The sequence below is a fragment of the Pygoscelis adeliae genome, unplaced genomic scaffold (genome assembly GCF_000699105.1).
Source record: "Pygoscelis adeliae isolate BGI_AS28 unplaced genomic scaffold, ASM69910v1 Scaffold46, whole genome shotgun sequence".
NCBI classification, from domain to species: Eukaryota; Metazoa; Chordata; class Aves; order Sphenisciformes; family Spheniscidae; genus Pygoscelis; species Pygoscelis adeliae.
Window position 1 is genome coordinate 965,575 of NW_008824931.1, and position 9,162 is coordinate 974,736.

Below are 9,162 nucleotides of genomic sequence, written 5' to 3' on the forward strand. Positions count from 1 at the left end.
CAATGAAAACCATGACGCGACTGAAAGAAAACTAACATTAAACTTCACTTTGCATGCCATGGCGGCACCACATACTCTATTTCCCCACATACAGCAGTCACTTTGCAACTGCAAAAGGCAGAATTAAAAGGAATGAGAATAAAATGCCCCCATCTCATCCACCTTTCCTCTTTTGACAGTAACATCATCTCAGCCACCATCGCTGATGCGTCAAAAAACACCCATCATCTCACACAACCTTATGAAGATCCACTTGCTGCAGCCATTACTCCAGCAAATCATAGCCACTGAACCCTCTTGACTGGGCAGTTAGCGAAAAGATGTCTGGCTTTGAACTTAAGGCACAAATTAATTATTTCTTCGTACTTAAAACAAGAGGCAGACAATTTTGATTTGTTATGGAGGGTTAATGCAAAAACCCTTCTGAGGCAGCCTGGTGGGTCCCAGTACAAGATCCTGTATCTCACAGCTATGGAAAGGAGGGTGGAGAAGAAGGCTGGCCACGTCCACCTAGAAGAACCATTTCCACAAGGTATCTTTGAGATCTGATGGAAATCAAGATACCTGTGTGGTGGCCTAAACTACTGGGCAGAGGCGGGCAGAATGACAGGGACTTTGGAATCTTCCAGTACCTGGGCTGGGCTCCACATGAAGAGGGCAGGAGTTGGACCCAAAACACTTATCCTCCTCTTTTCTAAGCAAATGATAGAAATATTTGCAATCGCAACTGAAGGGACGGCATTTGAACTGCACCGTGAGTTTGCTCCCCTCACCCTGCCCTAGTGCTGCCTGGGATGCTCGGATGAAGCCTGCTTCACTCTCCAAAGACAAAACCTTATGTTACCATGCATATAACCAGCTCAGGAAAAAACATCTTAATTACAAAATAAGCAACCCTCTGTCAGACCTTTTAAGGGAAGGGCATAGACAGAATTAATAATGTTTTTCTTGTGCTGTCCCCACTGCTCCTTGCTGCCCAGTGCCCTAAATCCACCACTCTTGTTCTTCCAGCAAAAGCCGGTCGCTCTGGAGGGCCCGTGACAATAGCGGGAAGCTGCTCCTCGGGAAGGAGGTGCAGAAGCCAAAAGGAGATAAGTAGATTTGATAGAGCCAAGCTCACACAGAATTTTCTTCCACTTGACTGTCCCTCTCCAACACAAAAGGCAAATCTGCTCTGATGAGGTGGCGCTTAAAAAAGGCCACAATGGGAAAAACAAACCGGAAGTCAGGCTGTAGAGCGAAGGCATGGTGGCGTCGGATCTGGCAGCCAGCGGGCAGGCATGCCACTGCCCCTCGCATGGCTCCCGCTGCCCTCCACTCGGCATGGTGAGCAGGACAGGGGTGCTTTCAGATATCATCTCCCACTGCCTTGCCCGCAGCTCACATGGGCAGCACCCGGTAGGGCATGGCACTAGAGACGGAGGGCACCCATGGGTGTCATTCTGCACTACCGAAGCACAACCGCTAGTGGCAGCCAGGCTAAACTTTGCTCAGGCTCATCTATACAAACTGGGGTTCAAAAGCCCCAATTTGGGTAGGGCACAGCAGCGGTTGCTGGAGAAGAGGGCTGCTCACTCTGCCCAGACTTCCCTTGCTCTACAGGGCTGAGGGGGAGCAAGCAATGACTGCTGTGGTGCTTAGGCCACTAATTCCCCTTCTGCTACAAACACTGCCCCCCCAAAAGTGGAATCCACTTTCCCACCTCCGCTAACACCCCTTGGGTACGGGGAGGTGGGGTGGCACCGTGGGCAGATCAGGATACAACCCCTGCACATCCAGGTGGCTAGCGTGAATCCAGCCCCCGTGGCAGAGCCTGAAAACTCAGAGGGCTTGGAGAGCCCTTCGGTGAAGTAACAGCGATGGGGAGGTGGTCTTGACCCTGCTCCTCATGGTCGGGCACTGGCCACCAGGCTCAGCTCTGAAGCTGAGCTCCCTTCACCAGCTCCCCCTCCCCAGCGGCACGCAGGCACTGACAGCCCTTTCAGACACTTCAGTACTACTAAGTTAGCACGTCCCCTTTGGCTTCAGCTTAATGTATTCATGTCACTGCTATGTTTTTTGGTTTCCTACGACTTTCTGCCACAGCTTCTGGTGTTTTGCTGTTTGTTTTACAGTGCAGTTATAGGTGAGGGTGGGTTTTTTTTCCAAATTAAAACAAACAACAAACCCAAATGCCAATCATCCAGGAACAAACAGATGTCAGAGAGTCCAGAACATGCAGTGAAGGTGAAAGCAAAGTCAGATCAACGCTGGACACTTACAAACTTCCCCTGAATATCACCTACAGGCACACACGTGCCTTATTTTCACCTCCATCTTCCATCACTACATATTCCTAGACATCAGCTACCGGGGACTACCTTGAATAGGCAAACTGATGGGAGGAAAGGGAGAAACTTATGGTGCACACCAGAATTTGAGTATTATTTATGTCACTGCATCCAGTGGCATCAAAGTTGGGAAACCACTGCGAGAGGGATGAAGGATGGCAAGGAGGTAACTCGGCCATTTCCAGTTCATCTCTCTTTGACTCCGTTCCTTTGCAATAAGAGTGCTTAACCAAAATCCCACAGAAAGCTCAAAGCAAAGCTGGGTCATAGCAAAAAGCCATCCAGTGCCTTAAAAAAAAAAAAAAAAAACCACTAAATTCAAACATCCTTCAAAAAGCAAGCCAAAAAGATTTCTGGTGTTTCTTTTTTCAATTCACACCATTTGTCATTATCCCTAATAGCAACAGTAGTAAAAATGGATAGAAAGAAAAAACTACGTGTTTTTAGTAATTTGATGTACTTTAAATGACATGAATGAGTAACCAAGGAAGTTAAAGAAAACCTCAGGTTCTGGCAGGCTAAAAACCACAGGCATCAGCTTCCCCTAGGTAGGTATAGACCACATGGAAGAATAATCTTGCCTTTCTGCTGAAACAACCTCATCCTTATTGAAAGGGCTGAGGACCTTCTCTCGCCCCTTCCACCCATCGGTGATGGAAGAGGACTCTCATCTGCCCAGCTCACCACTTGATCTGTCCCCTCCCGGGGCAGCCTGGCAGTGCCTACAAAGTCACCAGCTTCACCTTCAAAATGGTTCTGCCAAATATCCCTTCTCAGCTGAGGTTAGCAAGGAATATATTTCTACTGTGTACGCCTCGCCCCAACTTCCAAGACGTGCTTCTCAACTGTTGTGCAAGGACACACCACGCACACGCAGAAAGCCAACACTGCTCCTGGTTAAACACCAGCAATGTCCCCGTGCCCTTCCTGCACATACAGTATCAACTAGAACGGTTTTATAGGCACCAGTTGCCACGCTAAGGAAAAGACTGACTTTTCTGGGCATCCTGTAAGTGCTGGGAAAAGAGAAGAATGGAAAGGAAATGGAAGGAGCAACCTGGAAAGGAGAAGGGAAAAACCGGAGACCTTGGCTCAAAGGAGAGAGCTGACCACACTCTTAGCGCTGTCTTCATCTATAGAAGATGTTTGCTTTTATAAATCTTGGAAAAAGTGTGGAGTGTGAGCTAAGTCAGCCCCTAGGCAGATTTAACTTGGGTGACCTGAACTTAATCTGCAGATCACCATAGGTCTCTCTGACCTTGGCAGTGACACAAGGATCATATTTTCTCATGGCTGAATTACTCTGAAATAATTCTGCCAATGTATTAGGCATAAATAGCCTTTTATTTAGCACTGGGCAAATACGTTCTCTCTTTCTGCCTCTTGCCTCCTCAGACAAAATCTTTTTATTGGGATAAGGAAAACCCCACCCTTCATTACGGTCTGGGTACACATCTTGAGGGCCAGACAGAAGCTTGGCTGCTTCATGCTCATGGCGATGTATTTTCAGACATTGCCTGCAGCAAGGTGCATTTTGGAGTTAACTGGTAAGATTTGTTGCTTTTATTGGAGTGGTCAGCCTGCCTATTTGCAGATGAATATACAAGTATCTTCAGATGCAAGGGAGGGGGAATATACAGATCGATAGTGAGAAGGTTCAGCTTTGATCGCCAAAACAGAAAACACATGTAGATGTACAGCAAGGACATTAAGTGAGGAGCAGCTCCACTGAAACCAGCCAAGCTGCACTGAGATAAGAAAAAAAAAAAAAAAAAAAAAAATTACATCTCGGTCTTGCAGAAAATGGACCAGTTTGGAAGGAACAGGTAAACAGTGTGTTCTTGGACAAGAGTCAGCACAGTTTGGATGATGCAGACCTTTCCGTTCAAGAGTTGCACTGGTTTTTGCGTCTGGTCACTTGAGGTCACACTGCAGAGCTCTGAGGCTCTGCAGAAGCCCTGCATGCTTCCTCCCCATGACAGAGGTGGCTAAAGTGGCTATTAAAATCAGTTGTTATTCTGATGCCACCTGATTCTTAATTGCTAAAGAAATGGGGACTGAAACCACAGAAACGGCTTTCTGGCACTGGCTAAGGAAGTATCAGTTTCTGAGGTCAGAATAACATCCCTTAAAAATATGAATCAGAGTGGTCCTTTCATGCTGCAACTTGATAAAGGCAGGCAAAACATTAGGAGACTATTTTGATGAAGACCAGGATAGTTTTGTAATATATATACAGACACACATTCAGACGTTTATAAAAAGGAAAGAAAATACTTGCAAACCCCTATTCAAATTATCTTGTGACAGTCAAATAAATCCTAGTAAATACTATTTCCAGTTTTCACCGTCACTCTGAATGAGAGTCTCTTCTAATAAACTCATCGCATGTTGAGCGAAATGGAAACATGATTTTCCAACTCTTTGTGAACTGCTTGCTTCATCCATACACAACTTTCGCTGTATGGCTGGCCACGTACAATCTGGAGGCAAGTGCCTCAGTCTTAAGACTGGGTGACCAAGGCTTCTCAGGCAGAAGAAGCCGTCTCCAGTCACACGCTTGCACTCTTTTCCATCACAGTGACAGTGTCGGAGCAATAATCACTGATGCCAAAACTGGCGATTCTCTTGAGACTGGAAAACGCTTTCACAAATATCTGCCAATTATCTGAACAGTCGCCAACAATGCCAGCCTCTGAACCATTGCTAATCACGCTGCCGTTTTCTATGCAAAGCAACTTTGAGTTTTGTCATTTATTTTAACTGCCTGACCAGCTTCACCTGCAATTCGTGGTTTAGGTGGATTAGAAGGGAAGACAGAGATTTTCATCTATAATCACTGGTTGAAATTCAAAGTCCAGCTAAAAAGCATTCTTACCTATACCTTATTTAACAGCTTCTATGGAAAAGACTTTGACACAACAACCATATTGGCAATGGATATGATCTCAGCAGTGACCTGAACAAGGAAAAACAGACCTGGAGAGGGCAATACGCTCTTGCGTGTAAGACCACGTGGAGGCTCTCCCTTATGCTCACCTCTCATCAGCCCAGAAGGCTTTCTGCACATCCGAGGTTGCACATGAACCTCATGCAAGAGCATGCAAGGAGAGGCTTAGGACGGCGGGTGCTGTACGTTAGCTCAAAGATGACACGTGTTTCTACACCCCACAGCACAGAGAGAGATGTAAATAAGGAGGCTGACATCTCAAAGCAGTCAACAAACACGCCGGAAAGCCCAGCTTTCCGAGGCGCTGCAGGGATCTGTGCAGGTTAGGACTCCAGTGGGGCAAGCAGAACAGCTCGCGAAGAAGCCTCTGCCGGGACATCCCTGGAAGCACCTCACTCAGCTCCCTTCCCCGGGTTTACCCTGGAGAGCCATCCCTCAAGATCCCAGATAAGGCACGCTGACAAGGTGCTGAATGAAAGCCCGCACTGCCGCTGCCAGTAACCTGCCCTCCCTCCGCGCCTGCAAACCTCCAGCACTCGAAACCCAGCACCATCCCCAACCTTTGCACTCACAGCTTCCCAAGGAAGCAAGCCCTGAATTTAATGTTTCTGGGGCACAGCAGGGTCGCGGTGCACAATCCGGAGATATTTTTCAGGACAGCATCCAAAGGGGACTTGCTTGTTTTGACATGAAAATAAGAGTTTGGTATTCTGCATAAAAATTATGAAACCCCCCACCACCTCATCTGCTAGTGAGGATTGCTACAAACATGGCCACAAAACGAAACAGACAAACGAGCCTTTTTGAATGCATATTAGTGCGCTCAAATGGACTGAATGTGCATCTTGTTAGTTTGGAGTGGAAGTAGGTTTAACTCTTGTTTTACATTTAAAAGCAGACAAGGACGGTGCGTGGAGAGAAGTCCCAATGGCTACCACGCCAGCAGACAAAGGACCCCATGCCCAAACAGCACAACAAAGCGAACCCCTGAGATGTTTGAACATGACCATTCCTACCACATCAACTCAGCAACAGGTTTTGTTTCAAGGCTTCGCTCATGGCGCCTTTCATCTCCTGAAAGACCTCAATGCTGTTCAGTTGAAAGTTGAGCAAAGCATTGCTATCAAGTTTCACAAGCCCCATCCGTCAGGTTTTATATCTAGGTCCCCAGCTCCCAGAGTCATGTGAAAATCTTCCACCAAAACCACACACACACTGATGACGCAAGCAACCTCCTGATGGCAGAGAAAGCTTGAAACCGGGCCTCCCGAGAGCGAGGCATGGGAATACAAACACTTCCCCCCTGCCATGAGTAGTATTAAAATATAAGTATCTCTTTTTCTATGCACGTCAAGATTTTTTGAACACTTCAGATCACCAATACAGGTTAGCAAACACAACTTTCAGGAGATGCTCAGGCCAGCGTGCTTGGGAGCTGCAGAGGACATAGCCTCACCCACACACGCCAACACCCGAGCCCACCCCCCTCATCTTCAGTGGTACAAAACACTTTATTCTGCTTCTCCACGCAGAACAAAAATTTCCTTCCTAAAGAAACAAGTTTTAGCACAGATTCATCCCTCCTTACTCTAAGCATTAAAGTCAGACTGCCAAGCTAAGTGTCTGAGTGAGGCGATTAGTCCTCCCCGAGTCCCTCCACAGTGAATGGAGAGAAACACAAACACTCTGGAGGGAAATTCAGGATTGAGATGACTACGAGAATATGCACGCTATTAGCTTTGAATACTGCACAGAACGGTAAAAACTTACAAGCAGTGAGGCTACCGCGGGGAAATGATGGCTAACGAAGGCTGACTATGCCCATCTCTGTTTCTGAACAAGATCTGGACTTCAGGGCCCCTTCTAAAATTACTCAGGATGGAAAGGCTGAATTTAGCTCCCATCCATCACCTTATCATGAGGATACAACCTCATGCTTCCTGCCACTGAGAATCTGGGAAAATGCAAAATTCTACCTCTTATCACCAAATCAGAATTAATTTCTTCTTCCTATTTTGCCTTACTTGAGGGGGGGAAAAAAAGCCCTCCTTGATAGATAGCTAAATTTATGTCTAACCAAACTGAATGTAAATGCAAGAAACAGGAAGCTTTTACTTGGAAACTGGAATTTCAAGCACTCAGGGGCGAACAATGAACCAGAGAGATAAAGATGCAATGGCAATGGTAGGGGACAGACCTGCCAAGCTTCCTGCCCACGCTGACTCAAGAGCATGTGTCCTACCATGATAGGGACCGGCCACACCGCTTGCTTTTATTTTGGTAATTGGTATTTGTTCCTGTGAAAACCCCTATAAAAACAAGTCGGAAGGCCAACAATAGTAGACCCGCCATCTCTTATAGCCAGATCTTTTACTTAACACTTTAGCAAAAGATGTAATCAGCAGATCTTTGTCCATTTATACAATTCTCTCTGCTGCGACGAGGATTGTATTACACTCTCCAGCACCCGCCAGATCAGAGCATCCAGCCTTCCCCATCACTTCAAGAGATTGATCTGATACTTGAAAGCACATTTGCTATTATCCACTCCAGCCCTTTGGAAATGACATTACACAGATACGGGGGGCAGGCAAATATTGCCGCTCTTTTATTATTCCTGCCGTTCCCTTGCTTGTAATATCTGAGAAGTTCCCAGGTCAATGGGATTACTTTATCTTCCTCCCCCTTCCTTTATCTCCTCCCTCACCCCGCAGGTATCCGTGTCCAAATGGGACTCTTCGGCGGGGGGTTTGCTTGACCCGGGTCACTTGAAGGTCAAGCTTTTCACCACTTGCTAATGCAAAGCTTCCCCCCAGCCCTCCAAAGCTTCCCCCCAGCCCTCTGCAGCCCTCCGAAGCCCGGGGCTCCGGGGTACCCCCTCCCCACGCACCCCTCTCCTGGCCACGGGTGCAGATGGAGAAGGCAAATGCTCCTTGGTGAAGCTGCAGAAGCAAAATCCTCCCCATATGGAAACTGGAACACGTTTCATGTTTTTAAATAAACAAAGCAAAAGGAGAGGCTCCTGAAAAAATCAGCTCAGCAGAGTCTTTATTCCTGCACTAAACTTGAAGGATGGGAGGCTTAACTAGTTAGGAGCAACTCAGACTATATTTTTGCCTACCAGAACGAAGATCGATTTTTATTTAGATTGATTTTAAGATTTACATGCGAGAAATGGATACAATTGGATCAAATATATACTAAAACAAATTGTTGACTCCCATGAAAGCCAATAAAACCAAAACAAATTTCACAGATCTCATCTACCAGCATTTGAGATTTGTTTTATTTCATTATTTTGTATACATTTACGGAGCAGAAATTTGCTTAAGTCTTTTCCACGTTTCTTTTACTGAAACAATAAGACTCTCTGCAGAATATTTTGTACTTGAATATTATCACCAGGATAGCATATGGCAAACTAGCAGCAGGCAGTTTATCTTCATCCTCTTTGTAAGCTAAAATTAGCACAATGCTTTTGCAACAGTGTATGATGTATTCCGACCAGTACGATATACCTAATACAACTTCAGATCCATCCCTGGCTAACCTCCAGTATTCAAGTAAATTGATTATTAATTTTAATTGAGTATTAGTATGTTTAGTATCAAGTTGGCATTTATCAACTTGAGAGGCACTTCTAAGTTTAATGCTGTCATTTCACCTACACCAACTACAACAGTAAATACAATTTGTGTATTAATAACACACAGAATTTCAATTCATTTGTCTGAGGCAATTCTAATTTATATTAAAACATTATATATGGAAAGCCATGCTGCAAAATTGCATATTTGGGCATACTCTGCTTTTCAGTGATATGATATAATTAATCATGGAGAAGAGTTGATACACCCATGTTATGATTTACATGCTCCTCCT

At 45.7% G+C, this 9,162-nt stretch overlaps 1 protein-coding gene across 1 annotated transcript in view; it reads right to left on the reverse strand.

Moving 5' to 3' along the window:
- MEIS1 (Meis homeobox 1) overlaps positions 1-9,162 on the reverse strand; it is a 105,486-nt gene that overhangs the window by 60,966 nt on the left and 35,358 nt on the right. The window lies entirely within an intron of this gene.